This window comes from Centruroides vittatus, unplaced genomic scaffold, assembly GCF_030686945.1.
Source record: "Centruroides vittatus isolate TY-2023 unplaced genomic scaffold, ASM3068694v2 contig_790, whole genome shotgun sequence".
Lineage (NCBI taxonomy): Eukaryota > Metazoa > Arthropoda > Arachnida > Scorpiones > Buthidae > Centruroides > Centruroides vittatus.
Genome location: NW_027122510.1, coordinates 1,535,215 through 1,554,530, shown reverse-complemented (window position 1 = coordinate 1,554,530; position 19,316 = coordinate 1,535,215). Strand labels below are relative to the sequence as shown.

The 19,316-nt window shown below is 32.3% G+C and overlaps 1 protein-coding gene across 1 annotated transcript in view; it reads left to right on the top strand.

Moving 5' to 3' along the window:
* Positions 1 to 17,914, top strand: part of LOC136981751 (clavesin-1-like) — a 90,464-nt gene extending 72,550 nt beyond the window's left edge. The window contains exon 7 of the transcript XR_010881768.1: positions 17,900 to 17,914. The gene's annotated coding sequence lies outside the window, so the exon portion shown is untranslated. The remainder of the gene's footprint in view (positions 1 to 17,899) is intronic.
* Positions 17,915 to 19,316: the final 1,402 nt, after the last annotated feature.

The following is a 19,316-nucleotide window of genomic DNA, read 5'->3' as shown; positions in this document are numbered from 1 at the left end:
TCATTAAATTTGGTTGTAAATGATGCTGCCAAAGTAACAGTTAATTTTTTAACATTATACAAGAATTGTACACGTTTTTCTGCATCCGCTTACAGATGGGACATACTAAATCGTAATATCACCGGTTTAACATTGAAATCCGTAAGTAATATAAGATGGGAGAGCGGAATAAACGCAGAATAAATATATCAAATATTTTAATGGATTTTTTAAAACTCCTGTCAACTATACAGAACTATCATAAAAACATGCCAGTAAACTTCTATCGGTTGGGTTAAGTTATAAATCTAGTCTAGGGTGGGCAACCTTTTTCATAACATGGGCCAGAATAAATTTTACGTTTTTTCCGCGGGCCGTAGTAGTCAATTGACGCCTTCTTGTGACTTGTAATTTTTTAAGTCTGCAAATATGAAATAAATAAATAAAAAGTTAATTACTACATTTATTTCTCTTATCGTTTTCGAAAAATTACAAAGAATTGGAAAAATAACTATTAATTAGTTATTTTTCCAATTTAATAATCTATTAAAGATCTCGCGGGCCGGATAGAAACTTTTCGCGAGCCGTAGCTGGCCCGCGGGCCGGGGGTTGCCCGCCGTTGATCTAGTCTGCTCGTGATTCACATAATCAGGCGAAGGTGGCCGAATATCTAGCAGGCGGCTAACAGCCCACAACCGCTCCGGGATATAAAATTGGACGCTTTACGCGTGTGTTCGCTTTTACCAGCTAAACCGGGTGAGGTTGGTGCACTGTAAACCGCATGTGCCTAATGCCTATATAATCTGGCTGATTGGAGACTGACCGGTTTCGACATTCCTTCCGCCACTGAATTATTCGAATATACAATAGCAATCTTATCGTTTTTTTCACATGTAGTATAGAAATTTGTAAAAGATACATAATTGCAGTTATAATAAAATATTATTTTAATTAACGCAAAGTAGGTTAAAATATGAAAATTTATATTTTATAAAATACAAGGGAAGGTCATTGGAAGGTGGAAGCGGCGCTTCCATCGCTTCCAATGACGGCACGCCACTGATCATCGGTTATTCCAAGCAAATCCATGTGTCCAATAAACAAAAATCTTAAATCTGTAAACTCTGGAGTTTATCTGTTAATCGTAGTACAGCTATTTGCATCGACGTTACACTTGAAAATGTGTAAGAATTTCCAACGAGTTTAATCAAGTTGCAACATTTAAAAAATTCCAGCTACGAGTTGCTTAACTTTCCCGGCGACGTTTAAAATTGCATTTGTCTGTTATGACATTTTATTTAAAAACTTTTTATATTTTTAATTATTATAAAATGGTAAAAAAAACTTAATTTTAAGGGTAGAAATGAGTTTTATAAAATTAAAAAACAAAACAAATGTAAATGCGAATAACGAGTAAAATCGTTACTAAGTTTGGCCTTACTCGAGATATGACACACGAACTCATCTTGCTTCCCACTCCTCGACCTTCATGCTATTATATTTCGATGGATAAATCTCCCTAATACACAAATTTTCCTGTAAAATATCTGAAATATTCGTCAAAAAACACAAGTTATTAAGCTTTAGAGAAAGTAAACAAAATCATGCCACACACACCCATACACTTACACACACAAACATACATACGAAAATATCCCTATATTTTTCGGAGTTCGTTTTTGCATTTTTTGAAATTTTAAGGTCCTCCGAGTCCAAAAAAAGTAAAAATATCGGTGGGTCATATTTCGTTCGTTCGCCATACTTTCCCTCTGTTATATATAACGTGACCAGACGTCCCGTTTTGAACGGGACTGTCCCTTTTTAGAGTTACGAGTCCCGGTGTCCCCGAAATGAACTCTGGGACGCAAAATTGTCCCGTTTTCTGAAACCGCGCGAAAATTTGAGTAGTCGAGCCGGCCGGACGGCCGTCGCGCCGGCGGCCGGACGCGATCGGTGTGCAAGAGCAAACCGCGTCGTCGGTTGACGCGACGATAGCCGAGAGTGGCGAAGACGTCATCGCTTGCGCTTTGTTGACTAATTGTTTGGCAGATTTTTAGTTCGCCCACTTCTCGATATTTGTTTTGTTGTTGTTTGATGCTGGTGTACCTAGTAAATAACTTAAACTTCTTTTGTTTTGGAATCATAAGTTAAAATGCCGAAACGCAAGTGTACTGTACGTTCAATGTTAACTTACAAGCAAAATATCCGTTTATCAAACAAATAAATACTCCCTCAGATGTCAGATGTGAAAAGTGTCGTACAGAATTTAGCGTTTCCCATGGTGGTGCCAGTGATATTGAACAGCATTTAAAGTCTGAAAAACATAAAAATGCCGATCGTACCGCCGCTTCGAGTTCTTCGATGTTAACCTTTTTCAAGAAATCGGACGCACCAACTTTAAAGGATTTGAATATCGCCGCGGGAGAAGGCGTCTGGGCTTATCACACGATACAAGAAAACCACAGTTTTCGCTCTAATGATTGTGCGTCAAAATTAATTCAATCATGTTTTGATCCCAAATTTACATGCGCGCGTACGAAATCAGAAGCTATTGTAGTAAATGTTTTGACGCCTACAGCAATGAAAGAATTAAAAGATGATCTTGATAAGTCCAATTGCATTACAATACTAAACGACGCTTCAAACCACGGTAACAAGAAAATATACCCTATTCTAGTGCGCTTTTTTCAACCTTACGTAGGTGTGCAAGTAAAAATTTTAGATCTCCAAGACCAACCAGGTGAGACTTCTGACATCATTGTCGATTATTTAAACCAAGTGTTGACAGATAATAATTTGACAGCAAAAGTCGTGGCATTTTGCGGAGACAACGCCAACGTCAATTTCGGAAGTGCGGCTAGGCGAGGCTCCGCACCTAGTGACCATCTTTAGTTTTCAAAATCCTATAAAAATTTACAATATTTTGTATTATGTTTTATTTAAAAAACCAAAATTACCTTCTAAGTTCGAAGTTTGATCTAAGTTCATTTTTTGTTTAAATTTTCGACTCAATTCAAAGGTATTTTTTGATAAGCAGTTTCCAACAAACTTTAATAATTTTTTTTCTATTGGTGAAAATTTCTACGTAATTCAAATTAATTTTTAATACATATTTTACACAGCATTGCAATCATCACTGAAAAAGCCATTGATAGGTATTGGATGTGGAGCCCATGTAATTCACAATGCAATAAAATCTGCTGCAGACAGGCTACCCTTAGATTACGAAAGCATTATTGTGAAGATATATTTATTTTTTTATATTTACACGATTCGAGTTGAAGCTCTAAAGGAGTTTTGCGCCGAAACTGAAACGGAATATCAACAAATGCTCGGCTATAGCAAAACTAGATGGCTTGCTCTTATGCCTGCCTTGGAAAGGGTTTTAAAAATGTATCAGCCATTAAAAAACTACTTTTTGAGTATTGAAAAATGTCCCCTGTTAATAAAAAACTTTCTTGAAGATCCCACATCCGAATTGTGGCTTTATTTTTTACACGCTCTGTCAGCAAGTTTTCATCAAGCTGTATTGAAAGTGGAAGGCCAGACTGTATCGGCAATTGAAGCTGCAAAAGAAATCAATCAACTAAAAGACAATTTGACTCAGAAACAGACCAATCAGTTTCTTCCATTTATGGTCCGTCAATTAATAGTGAAATCGAAAGATAATGTTACTGACATAGATGAAGAGTTTGTGAAAAGGGCGGCTACAGAATTTTATCAAACAAGCCGTGAATATCTGGAGCAGTGGACTTGCTTTCTTACCAAAGAAATGGAGATATTTTATTGGGCAGATTTAAAAAAAATCCCCGCATGGGAAAACGTTCAAAAATCTCTGGATGTATTAATTGAAAAGGAATATATTGACTGTAATAAAGATCCAGAAGTTTTTGACGAATTTTCGTTAATTTGTAACTACATTACATCGGATAAAGTAACCGAATGGAATAATCTAAATGTTTCCACGGAAACTCGTTGGGTGGAAGTATTCAAACACTTTCAAGCCAACAATCTTCAGCATGAAAACTTTTCTATTTTAATTGAATATATTTTATGTTTGCCTGCTACAAATGCTCCAGTAGAAAGAGTATTTTCTATGATGAACAAATTGTGGCCATCTGAGAAGACCCAGTTACAAATTTCAGTTCTAAAGGCAATGTTGATAATTAAGGTGAATATAAAAAAAACGTGCCAAGAGTTTCATTCTTACTTAAAATCATCACCAGCTATATTAAAGCAAATTTGTTTCTCTGATAAATATAAATATAACTAAACGTTTCGGGTATATATATTTTTTAATTCGTAACTTTTAAGCTAACTGACGTTTTCTGAATAAATAACTTTAAAAAAGTGTTTTTTTATTGACTACCTGTTAATTAACCTAAATAAACCAATGTCCCGTTTTGAGTCAAAAAATAAATGGTCACGTTAGTTATATATAACAGAGCCGGGAAAGTATTAAGGGACAGTTTTCCGTAGAAAGTTTTCCTCTCTGACAAATCGACCATGTATTGTGTTAAACCATTAATCCTACAACCCTTTAAGGGATATTTTTAATAAATTAGAAGAATTAAATTATGTACAAATATTAAAATATCTGTCAAGGAGACAATAAACAGAAAACGATGAATAAAATATTGTCATGCATTACAGAAAGCATTTAATAACTTTTTTTCCTTTTATTTATAAAATACAAGATATATTTAAGTAAATTTTTATTCATAATTACAGACGTCACTAATGACGTTCGTCTTAGTATGCAGTTCAAATAGTCTATGACTCCGAGTGAGCGATATAGTCGGCCATTGGTGGAATGGCCATACGCGCGCGAAGGAGTAATGCCTTTCGGGAGGAATGACGTCAATCATTGGACTAGTATTTAAGAAAGAGATATTGCATATCATCGAATTAATAACATTCTATATCAGACAAGTACTTAATAATAAGGTAATATTCTTTTTCATATTAATTACTATGTTTAAGTAGCTTTTATTTAATTAAAACGATATCATATTTAAAAGTATTTCAAAGAATATAATTATAATTAACTTAATTTAAATGCTCCGAAAAATTATTTTTGTATATTCATTATTTTTTGGTTAATGTTAATATGGTTCCAAAATGGCGGCTCGTCTCTGATTCCAGCAAATAGAAGAAAGGAAACAGTGGGGATGCACGTTCTAACCTAACCTATTCTAATAATTTTATTGGTAATAATTATGGTAATTTATTAGAATAGGTTAGGTTAGAACGTGCGTTCCCACTGTTTTCTTTCTTCTATTTGCTGGAATCAGAGACGTGCCGCCATTTTGGAACCATAAATAACATTAACCTTTTTTTTTGTGAATCTAATTCACCAAAAAATATAATTTTTCAAGGAAACAATAAATCGTCGATTCTATAGGACATGAATTAGTATAGTAACTATATTATTCTCATTTTACTTCCTCATAGAATGTTACAATAAAATGAATGTATATGGGAGAGAGACCCAAATTTTTTGTTCTGCATCTGAATACTGATTATATTGAATTTTCGAAAATACGGTAATCTGAAATTAAAAGGACATCAGTGAAAGTGAATCTTTATATCTAGATTTTAAGCATTACATTATATCACAATTCATTTTTAGGTCATAATCCTTGAGAATTATGATCTAAAAATAAATTATGATATATGATAATGAATGAATGAATTAACACATAAGGAGAAGAACTACTTGCATACGCATTTCTGGAATTAACATTATACTTATCTGAGACGTGTTTAGTGTGAGGATGTTTAGCTTTTTCCGTTAGTATAGCAAGAAGTGTCGGATAAATGAATCTCTTCTACCCTCTGCTGCAGCAGATAACTTGAAAGAATGAAAAAAGTTCATTCATAAATTTTTAATACAAACAAATATAACTTTATGTAAACTGTATTTATGGTAAGAGAAATTTGATTCTAATTTCTTTGATCATAGTTTTATATTAACCTTGTATCTAATCATTTTTACTTCTACAATACGCTCTTTGGTTATTCATATTTAAGCAAGTCTAATATCACATAATTACATGATTATGGACCATTATTACTGTATACTTATGATATGACTAAATAATAATAATAAAATTGCTTTTGATAATAAAAAAACAATGTTTTTTTCCAGATATTAATACACCAAAGCTTTCCTTATACGAAAATCATGAAACCTATTGTTTTATTTTTCCTCTTAACATTCATCTTTTATACTCTGGGTAAGTGGAAAATAATTTTTCTTTATTATATTCTGATTAAATATTTCAATGTATTGTCCTTTCAAGAGTAAAGAATTGATCTTTGTTATTACCCTTTATACATTCTTTATATTTCTTGACACACAATTTATGAATCTAAATTAGGATTAACACTTTAAACAATTTATTACAACATTAATATCTTGTACCAATAATATTACAACAGGGATTATGCCTGTGGAAGCTGAATTCGGCTGTCCTCTAGAACAACAACGTTGTAAGGATTATTGTCAGAGCATGGGTAAAAATGGAGTATGTGAAGGACCTCGGAGAACACAATGCAAGTGTTACGATGATGTGAAATAAATAAACTATTGTGTTTTACTTTTCCAGCTGTTATGTATACATAACAAGGGACAGTATTGAAATCGTGTCAAATCTGACACTCCGACTTTTTTGCAAATCGCTGACGTTTTGAGACCACTAAATCCAAAACAGTAAAAAAAGGGCAAAAAATTTTTTTTCTGTGTGTGTGTTCTGTCTATTTTGCTTAATATCTCAGAATTTGGCTTGCATATTAAGGGATGCAATTAAATTTTGGTGCCAAAAGGCCGAGAGGGTGAGGATATAGAGGGGAGGTCATGTATCTCGAAAAGAGTCGAATAAAATTTTCATTATTCGATTTTATTCGACTCTTTTCGAGATACATGACCTCCCCTCTATATCCTCACCCTCTCGGCCTTTTGGCACCAAAATTTAATTGCATTTTTAACATTTACACTTTTTCATATAACTTATTCCTACTCTCAAAATTAAGCTTTTTGTCAATTCGTAGTAATTAAAAGATTAAAAATATTTATAACAAAATCTGATAACAGATGACGCCACACACAAATTTATTTGCTTAAAAAATATTTTATATTATTAAAATAAAAACTTATAACAGCCGGGAAAGTTACGCACCTCTTGTTTTTGAAGATTTAATCAAGATCATTGAAAAGAATAAAAAATTAATTTTATTTTTTATTTGAAAAAAAATATATATATTTTTTGTATGTAAAATCAATTTATAAGAGAATGTGATTTGTCATAACTGTAAAAATAAATATTCGAAATTGTGTTTTAATGATTATTTTCAGGTTATTTTTACTTTTTCTGTTCTGTGGACATTAAAAAGGCATTTTTACCAGGTCGATCTTGAGTTCGGCCAGGTCCAAAATAAGGCAGCTGGGTTTTTTTTAACTCTTTCCGTTTTATGAGCACTAAGAGGGTCTTTTTGGCAGGCCCATTATGGGGCGGCCGAAAAGGTAAGGGATGGAGCCCGAGATTCTCGAACGGACCACCGCCTGTATAATTCCTGGTGATTTTCCTACCCGTCCTTATTCAATTCTGGTCCCCCAAAGTGGTACAGTACTTGCCGCCTTGACCACTCGGCCATCTGGCCTAAAGTTGCTGGACGGTGAAGAACTGGGTTCCACATATTCTGAACAGTCGGGCACAATTTTCCACCCACAAAAACAGTTTGTATCGTTATTTAATGAAAGTAATTTATTTTTCGAATTACCTTTCCTAAATTTATAATTTTAATTCTTTGTTTACAACAATGCTTAAGGAAATTAAATTACACGTATGATTTTGACGTTAAAATGATGAAAATGTTTGAAAAAGAAATGTTATATATAACAAAGGAAAGGTGTGACAATCGGACAAAAATGATCCTTCAAGATTTTTACATTCTTGTACTCGAGGATCTTGAAACGTCGAAAAATTCAAAAACCCATCCCTTCTCTCAAAATTAAGTTTTTTTGGGGAATTTATAGTCTATCTACTGAAAAAAAACGACTTGAGAGTAACGTCACGAGTGATGTCGCTACTTCCTTGCAATCCAATACCTAAACCTCCATTATACTATTTATAATGGCGGTGACAAATTTAACAAATGAGGAAAAAACCGGAAACTTGCCATATCTTAGCGATCGATGGCTGATGCTCATTAGTTAATTAACCTTTTAACAGTGGAACAGTCAGACATGGCGCTACCACTTAGTTGTGGAGAAGGAGTGTGGGAAATTTTTTAAGAATTTTTCCACGCGGTTTTCTCGTTTCCGTTTAGGAAAAAAATTTTTAAACAGTTACGTCTAGTAATAAAAAAATCGTTCTTTATTGTGACATAATTTTTTTATATATGAATTTTTTTCGCGGTAATTTTTGCTAAATTTTTTTTTCAAATTTATATTAAATTCTTTTTTGATTTTTTATACGTTACGATTTTTTCAAAAGTTTTGAATTTATTTTCAATTTTATATAATTTTTTAAAGTTTTAGGCGTTTAAGTCATGACGATTTTTTTCAACCTGCGAATCAAATTCAAGAAAATGTAATTGACAGTTTACGAATTTCATCCACAACAATAGATGACGTAAAGGTTGTTATGTTTACAACTATGAGCCTGGCGGCCTTTCCCCCAAACTGAAATGTGGGTGAAGCTCGTCTCGTGTTCTACTTTCTGTAGAAGTGATATAATCATTGTAATTAAAAGAAAATTTTAGTATATCTTTTATTTAAAATTTTAAAATTCGTTGTTCAAATTTACACCAAAATATTAAAGCGGATTAAAATATTAGCATTTTGTAAATAAACTTACTTGACATATAATAAATTTAAATAAATTAATCTTTAAGAAACAACAAAACAGTAAAAAAATGTAGAAATATTTTTATATTCATCTTCACATTTATAACATATGTTATCATCATTGACCGATATTTAATTTTAAAAACAATTTTTATCATTGGCATGCATCAGAAAAAAAAGCATAACTTCCCTAAAACACACTTCACTGAGAGGGTCTGCTTCACTCTGAAAAAACCGACAGTTTTATGTCAGCAATCCAATGTGTGACCTACTTTCTCTAACGTAGTAAAACAAAGTAAGTTACAGTACAACAATACACATAAACACAAATAAATCGGTATCCCAATAATACATACTTTCATTTATATCCATAAGTTATATCCAAAGGTAAGTTCTCCCAAATTGTCGAAAAATAAATTAGGGTGTACTATAGAATACCCCCTATGGAATTTCAGGACTTTGATTATATATTGGAACTCAGGGGACCGAGATGAGTTCAACGGTACCCTATTTTTGGACCGGAGACAAAAATAAAAAAGTTATCATACTTTTTCAACTTACCATACTTTTTTAATGCTTTCATGAAGACGGCAAAATAGTTGCTAGTACTGCCATCTTGCGGTAAAGTCTGCAAACCATGACGTCAGACTACGGTCATCTTCCGGAAGGTTAAACACGCGACACGAGAGCGGAGAGAGCGACGCGACTTCCGATCATCGCGCGCTCGCCATTTCGGTTAATGTTACTTATGGCAGTGAACATGGCGGCTTGTCTTTGATTCCAGCAAATAGAAGAAAGAAAACAGTGGGAACGCACGTTCTTACCTAACCTAACCTATTCTAATAAATTACCATAATTATTACCAATAAAATTATTAAAATAGGTTAGGTTAGAACGTGCATCCCCACTGTTTCCTTTCTTCTATTTGCTGGAATCAGAGACGTGCCGCCATTTTGGAACCATAAATAACATTAACCTTTTTTTTTGTGAATCTAATTCACCAAAAAATATAATTTTTCAAGGAAACAATAAATCGTCGATTCTATAGGACATGAATTAGTATAGTAACTATATTATTCTCATTTTACTTCCTCATAAAATGTTACAATAAAATGAATGTATATGGGAGAGAGACCCAAATTTTTTGTTCTGCATCTGAATACTGATTATATTGAATTTTCGAAAATACGGTAATCTGAAATTAAAAGGACATCAGTGAAAGTGAATCTTTATATCTAGATTTTAAGCATTACATTATATCACAATTCATTTTTAGGTCATAATCCTTGAGAATTATGATCTAAAAATAAATTATGATATATGATAATGAATGAATGAATTAACACATAAGGAGAAGAACTACTTGCATACGCATTTCTGGAATTAACATTATACTTATCTGAGACGTGTTTAGTGTGAGGATGTTTAGCTTTTTCCGTTAGTATAGCAAGAAGTGTCGGATAAATGAATCTCTTCTACCCTCTGCTGCAGCAGATAACTTGAAAGAATGAAAAAAGTTCATTCATAAATTTTTAATACAAACAAATATAACTTTATGTAAACTGTATTTATGGTAAGAGAAATTTGATTCTAATTTCTTTGATCATAGTTTTATATTAACCTTGTATCTAATCATTTTTACTTCTACAATACGCTCTTTGGTTATTCATATTTAAGCAAGTCTAATATCACATAATTACATGATTATGGACCATTATTACTGTATACTTATGATATGACTAAATAATAATAATAAAATTGCTTTTGATAATAAAAAAAACAATGTTTTTTTCCAGATATTAATACACCAAAGCTTTCCTTATACGAAAATCATGAAACCTATTGTTTTATTTTTCCTCTTAACATTCATCTTTTATACTCTGGGTAAGTGGAAAATAATTTTTCTTTATTATATTCTGATTAAATATTTCAATGTATTGTCCTTTCAAGAGTAAAGAATTGATCTTTGTTATTACCCTTTATACATTCTTTATATTTCTTGACACACAATTTATGAATCTAAATTAGGATTAACACTTTAAACAATTTATTACAACATTAATATCTTGTACCAATAATATTCCACAGGCATAATCCCTGTTGTAAGCTGAATTCGGCTGTCCTCTAGAACAACAACGTTGTAAGGATTATTGTCAGAGCATGGGTAAAAATGGAGTATGTGAAGGACCTCAGAGAACACAATGCAAGTGTTACGATGATGTGAAATAAATAAACTATTGTGTTTTACTTTTCCAGCTGTTATGTATACATAACAAGGGACAGTATTGAAATCGTGTCAAATCTGACACTCCGACTTTTTTGCAAATCTCTGACGTTTTGAGACCACTGAACCCAAAACAGTAAAAAAAGGGCAAAAAATTTTTTTTCTGTGTGTGTGTTCTGTCTATTTTGCTTAATATCTCAGAATTTGGCTTGCATATTAAGGGATACAATTAAATTTTGGTGCCAAAAGGCCGAGAGGGTGAGGATATAGAGGGGAGGTCATGTATCTCGAAAAGAGAAAATCTTCATTATTCGATTTTATTCGACTCTTTTCGAGATTTCTTTTAAATTTACCCCACGGGGGAAATGTTATACATTTGTTATAGATACATTTTGAGCTACAACAACGCGTGGCCGGGTCAGCTAGTTAATAATATAAACATTTTGTATCTTTATATATTACCTTCAATTACAGCTGCAAACGTTAACACATGGAGCATGTGAGAAAGTATTATTGTATAGATTATTACATTTTTATGAATACACCTGAGACTCGTGACAATATAGTATATTAACCTACTTTAAGTGTCAATATTTTATTTAGAATCATTTTAAACGTTATTATTACATCAAATTATGAAATGGAATGTTCCAAGTATAGGAGTAAGAGGGAGGGGAAAGAAGCCATGCGTGGGGAAAAAATGAGTTTTTATCTAAATTATAATAAAATTTACTTATATTTACGATAAATTTCGATAATTTTTTTTTGGAGAAATGTATCTTGATAAAATTAATTATCTATATGAATGAAACTTTCAATAATACATTAGTTACAATGACTGACGTTCCTTTCTTACCCTTTCTGTAGTATGTCTTATTATTAAACATAGTTTTCTAGATTATAGCATAATAATGTGTAAAAAAAAAGGAAAATTCTGTTAATTTGTAAACGCAAATACTATCACATAACAAGCATACTGTATCCTCTGTATATTTAAAGTCAGTTATTCGCGATTGAATTTTTCTAGATAAGCCTGTTTAATCCGTAATTTATTTGACAGAAAGAAATTGTTTATGGCCGTATTTCATTTATATAATGTTTTTTCGTGATATTATTTCTAATATCGGAAAAAAATATACATTTCTAATATGGACATACATCAATATTTTTAATTCTGAATATTATATTTCGATACTTTTATCTTTCTTCACTAACAACAAAGTACTTTTATTTTAAAAAAATAAGTTTTTACCAACATAAAACAGTCAAAGTGCGAACCAGGCTGAAAATGACAACGAATTAGAAGCTCTGTTCGAGGGATGTCAGCTTATTAGTCCCATCTTTGATATAATTCGTTTTTTTCTGTATTTACACTCAATTTACGTAAAAATTATTCTATTGTCCTGTTTATAATTAATAGCTTGTCTTTGTTTCTGTTTACTAAATGGAATTTCACAGTAAAATATTCGGAAACTAAATTATAAAAGCCAAGCAAATTAAATAGCTTAATTTTTACAATATCTACTTAAAATGGATAAAAGCATTATTAAATAATTATTATTTATTCGTGTATATCGACTTCTTTCGAAGAAATAATCATTTATAAGCTATTATAAGAGTTTTTATAAGCTGAAAGTTATTCTGTTGTCTTTGATGAAATTTGTTACAATTTACTAATTTTTCAAAACCATTATATTTTAAACGATGACATTAGTTAAAATGTATTAATTTGTACACAAATATTAAACTTTAGACATATTTCTTCATATTTTTTGGTGATCATGTGACCGAAAGCTATTTTTATCTTGGCGGGAATTTTCCCACAGTGATCTTTGTCATATCTAATTTGCATATTAGTGATAGTACATTACTAATCTTTATTAAACAGATCTAGACATTTTATATTATTTAAATTTGACTGGATTAGTAAAATAATTATATGAAATTTTTAGTATTTTGCAGGAAAACTTCAATCCAGGTGACGTAAGAGTCATCCATGCTTCTATGCTTCTATGCTTCCATAGTGGCATGTATAGCGACTAGGCTTTGTACGCCGGAAGAAACAGAACAATGGTCGCGCTGCAACCAAAGAGTCAGCCTTATAGAAGACAGCCAATCCGAGAAGACAGAGGAAAGGTCACAGACGTGACCAAAGTCGGCCTTATAGGAGACGGCCCCCGCGAGAAGGGGAGATAGGAATACCTTCCGGGAGGACTTCGGGGGAAGCTGGCCCCTATTCAGGCGTCATGTGCAAGGAGGAAACCCGGAAAAAACTCCCGCTGCCAGCTCGTCCGAGTGAGGCGCGAACCCCCGATCGAACTCCGGTGTTTAGGGTCATAGTCAGAGTCATCCATGGTTCGCCAGAGAATTTTTTATATCTAATTTTCATAATTATAATGGCAAATTATTAATCTTTACTAAACAGATTTAGTTATTGTGTATTAATTAAATTCATCGGGTTTCATGAAAGAATTTTTTAAAACTTTTAGCATTTATTCAAAAACTTTTCGTCATGTGATGCAATTTTTAATGGAGCATCCTATATGAATCAGTTGGTGGCAGAATTTTGTAGAGTGCGGTTTGGTGTTTCTGTGTTTCTCGTTTTTTCGAAGTTTACTGCGATAAATTTTTATTACATGGATCCATACATTTTGTGTTGTTTTTAACGGATAAAAGGTAGAAATTTTACTCTGAATTTAGAACTTGTTTTTTAGAATATTAAAGAAAAGAAAGAAAAGTTGAAAATAATTTATTTTCTATAATTAGCGAGAACTGTTTTTTGTTAGGATATAAATGAAGGCATGTATTATATGTTTACTCATTTATTTGTGCATATAATTATCTAGTTCTAATTTCGAAACATTTATGGTTTTTAGTGTTTATAAGCCTGTTATTTAGACGTGTCTACCAATTTAGTGCTAAATCGTAGAACTACGTCAAAGACAAATACAAAGTTCAATTATCAAGTAGTCTCTTTATTAGCAAATTAATTTGTTGGTAGATTTTTTTACATTTTAAGTGTAATTAGATGAAACTAAACGGATGTGAATGTAGAAAGTAGAATATGGCAACACTGGTAGATAAAACTATTATTACGTATTACTGGATCAGAAAATGTTCGAAAAATTTATACTTGAAGAATTTTGTTTTGATAATTATGGCCTAGTGTTTATATCAAAAATATTTTTCAGTTATATTTGTAATCACAGTTACAAATTATGTAAAATTCAGCTTGATATAGTAATACATCATTTGAATAGTAATGGCGCTTAAATATTTATAGGATTAATTAAAGATTTCGAATTTTGTTTGAAAAAAGTGAGGAAGGCAAGAGTATCGACAGTTGTATAATGAACTGAATTTAAGTAAATTAGTGGACTTTGTATGTTTTGATGTAGTTTTTTCGTAATATTACGATATACGAACTTTTGATTTTGTAAATTGTATTATACCAAAAAGTAAAGTTTTTTATGTTATTCTTATACTTAATGATGTATTTATAATGTTTCTGAAAACTAAATAATACTTATTAAATTGAAATCCAAGCTTTACAAAGTACTATGAATATTAGAAAAGACCGTTTTACTATAAACTATTACGTCTTACTACAGCTTACTCTAATGTTGATTTTACAAAAAGTAGGTCAGACAAAGACCGTTAGACTAATGACGTAGGCTGTTTACTTTTTCGGGTTGCATCGGTGCTTTCCCGATAGCGTCATTTACAGAAGTCACACCTACTTTTTTCTGATGCGAGCCAATTAGGAATATTAATTTTTTTTAACCAATCAGATGACGGCGGGAAATTTAAATTCGATTTATGTCGATAGATGGCCGTCTAAAATTTCATATTTATTTTAATTTTCTCTCTTTTATTGTAATTTCTCGAGAACTAAAGGATATTCCAAAACAAAGTTGGAGAATCCAACTACTTGTGAAAATTCTGCGACTTCACGAAATGGTCCAGGTATTTTATAAGAATTTTTTTACGAGTATAGTCGTTCCTCACCACTGCCACTCGATCGCCTTGGACGACTATTTTCGTCCCTCACTGTTAAGAGGTTAATACCCAAGTTGATTCTTTCCAAGACCGACAGTAATAATTAAAAATATAAAAAGATTTTTTTAAATGAAATATAATAGATGGCACCGTCAAAATTTCAAATGTTACCGGGAAAGTTAAGCAATCGTCGCTGAATTTTCGGTTAATGTTAACTTAGGAGCCAAGATGGCGGCTCATCTCTGATTGCAGCAAGGAAACAGTGAGACGCACGTTCTAATCTAACCTAACCTATTCTAATAATTTGGTTCTAATAATTATGGTAATTTATTAGAATAGGTTAGGTTAGAATGTGCGTCCCCACTGTTTCCTTGCTGGAATCAGAGATGAGCCTCCATCTTGGCACCTAAGGTAACATTAACCAAAAAATTTTTGTTTTTTTTTTAAATTTTTTCGTTAAAAGAAGTACGGCATACATAAGTGTAAAATTAAAAGCATCCCAATCAAAATAATTACCTATTTAAACACCCGCACAAATTTTCATATAAGAATCCCTAATATATCTTATAGTTAGTTATATTCCAAGAAGAAAAACATATAACGAAAAGACGTAGGCTCGTTAAGATTTGTTCGGGGAAGAGCGATGTCCCGACGATGTTTTGTTACCTGTGGAATATTGTTTAAAATAAAGTTGTTGATAGATGTGGGTGATCCAGTTCCGCTGTTGGAACTGTTCCGTTAATTAAAGATACACGATTCCGTCGGAATTTTTTAGTCTCTAGGACTAGACGGTCTCTTGTCGGTTTTATATAGGGTATAAAATATTTATCTCTTCATTCTTTGTTTATTAGTCGATCTGCTCCAAATTATTCTGAGGCAAATACAGACTATCACAGACCCTGGACACCTTATCCCTCCCCTGATTTTATTCTTTATTATTTAGACCTACTCTCAGCTAAACCCTTTGTCCGATCCGTATCAAATTTTTTTATGCTTATTCTCTGAAATTCTGGGGAAAATATAGAATTTCATGAAACCTGGACTCCTTATCCCTTCCCTGATTTGATCTCTTCGACACTTCGCGATAAACGTAACAATTGTAAGCTAAAATAACCAAGTTTGTAATGGGGTTTTCATTTTAACGTTTGCCGTTTTCCTGTTTAAACGGGCAATACCGGACATATCCGTTGGTTACTAATAAAATAAATAATTGCGAACTCTAATAATACAAATTTTTAAAATATCTTTGTAAATTTAAAATATTCTAAACTAATTTGATTATTCCTAAAAACCCGTGAAACATTTTTATTAGTTCAATTTCAAATCTAGATAAAGAATTCACCGAAAACCATATTTGTAAAAGTACAGAATGATGAACAGATTAGTAATTCCAGTCGGAACTACTAATGTGTTTTTGTAGTTCATATAATTCATGTACAGTTTTATTTGTATGATTCAGAAACAAACCATATAAAAAAACAAACTATTTTACCAGTTGTCTAATAATGTTTATCTATGTTTTCAAATGGATTTCTCATGATAATAGTAATTTATAGATAATTTACATATATGAGTGTGTACTAATTAAACAAATGCCCAATCTTGTCTCCATATTCTAGCTATTAAAAATAAGTTTTGGGTGTTCAAAGCATGTTGGATACATTCCGTTTAGAACAAAATAAATCGTAAATCACAGCTTAATTTTCAGGTAGAGTAATCAATACGTCTCACCATAGAATGCATATACTACCATGTATTTCGGTAAGATTGCTTTTTCTAAAGTCCTTAGGACCATCTCGCATAATGCCCCTACAATAGGGCTTCCCATTGCCACTCCTCTGTGTTGTGTGTATGTAATTCCATTAACGTTAAAGATCGATGAAAATGTAGCTATATGTGCTAAACCAGACATCCAACAATTTATCAGAGACGTCAATTCCAACAAGTTCGGCCTAGAACTCGAACTAGAGCAAGAGAACGACAAAAGTATGCATTTTCTAGACATAGCAATACTGTAGAAATAGAGAAAGAAGGAGAAATCGCAACAAAAGTTTACAGAAAGGCAACGTATAACCCACTGTTTATACCATAGATTCAATTGTAAACTATTATCCTTTAAATATTTATCCAATAGGTCAATCGACCTCTGTAACGACCTCGGAGAATCCGCCACAATTACCACATCCACGTCAACAGAAATGCCACCAACATCTATACCTTCCCCCGGAATCATCAATACAATTCAATAAATTATTTAAAAATAAATTAAAAGGAATAGGGCTTAGAATACAACCCTGTCTAACACCCTTATCAGAAAAGAAACGCTGAGAACAACGATTCCTTCATTTAATCCTTACGTTCGAACCACTATATAACTCGGCTAATAAAGAGACAAACTTAAAACTTAAGCCAAACTTTGATAATTTCCTCCATAATAAATTCCTATCAACAGAATCTATAAAAAAAAGCATAAACCTTACGCCATTTCCTACTTAATGTCTTAGAAATAACAATATACAAAATAAAAATATTGTCAACAGTCGAGTAACCTGCACGAAAACCAGCCTGACTCTCTGACAGAATATCTCTCATATTCAACCAACTTATTAACCTATAATACAAAACTCGATTAAAAAAAATCTTAGAAACACAACACAACAACGAAATACCTCTATAATTTTTAAGTACCGACCTTGATCCACCCTTAGGCACCGGAACCAATAAAGAACTCTTCTACTCATCCGGAATAACACCAGTTCTCAAATCCTTATTAAAATTATCTAATAAATAAGGAAAAACACTATTGATTTTCCAAAATTCAATAGGAATACCGTCTATTCCTGGAGCACCACCAACACTCGACTTAATACGTCTCTCAGTTCCTCCTCCAAATATACAGTACGAATCCAATATTTCGTTCGACCAAGTCACACAATCATTAAAAACCGCCAAATCAACATTATATGGTCTCTCAGAGCCGTAAAGAAAGAAGAAATAACTAAACCAACCAAGTAAACTATCAATAATATTTAACCTAACACAATTTCCTCTTGCTTTACATAAATTCCAAAATAATCTATTATTTTTATAAAAGTTTTTTTACATTTTATAATCTTTCACAGAATTCTTTCTTCTTTGCAAAACATAAATCTCTTTACCAAACTTCGATACAACACAAAAACTCTCATCTGAGCCACCAAACCATTTTTCTTGAATTCTAACCAAGCTCTATTTCTGGCTTTAATCATTAATCGATTAATTGATGGATTGTCGATTAATCATTAATCGACAATCCAAGTCAAACCAATCATCAATTCCAACCATAGTTTTTTCCTTTGACTCAATCCCTTCACTTTAGCAAAATCCAATATCACATTACTGATCTCCAGCAGAGATAAATTAGGGGTCTGCTCCAAGCAGTGCTTCAAATCAGCGGACAACGACTCCAGCCTATCACTGTCCCAGTAAATCCTCTCGTAACAAGTGCCAGAGCCACCCAAAGAATCTGTAACAATATCTTCCAAATAAAGTACTATCGGGCAGTGATCAGACAAAACACAATTCTATTCGAAAACATTTAATACAGTTCCACACAGAAGGAGTAACTATACCCAAATCAATTACTGAAGACCCTCGATTAGAAACAAAAATAAACTCTCCTGCTACATCACCACAAGCTCTACCATTTAGAATTATTATATCATTATACACACACTACACGAGACTTTTCCATCCTCTCACATTCACATTTACATCCTTGGAGACCACTTCTCTTATTAGCAACAATACTACAACTATCACGTATACTTGTCGAAATCACATTATGGTCACCGGTCCGTGTATTAAAATCACCCAACCAAATCCAATTCGACTCGTCAATCTCAAACATAGACAATACATCAAAAATTTCTTGCCACCTTTGTTCCTGCATATATATATAAAACAAACAAACAACCATTAAACTCTCCTAACGGTAGCAGAATATTAACCAATACAATATAACTATCTCTTTCAAGTATCTGTTATGGTAGCTGTTTATTCGTTCAACATATCTATCTCTTTAAACGAAGTAGACGCCAAGATATATATTGAATACATACACACACATTTCAACGGAATTTTCCCCTTTTTGACTTTTCGGGGTTCAGGAGGTCTGAAAACGTAGAAATTTGCAAAATACTCGGAGGGTCGAATTTGATAGGACTCCAATATTTCCATTGATATGTATACATAACAGCCAGGTAAAATGCAATTCTCGGTGTT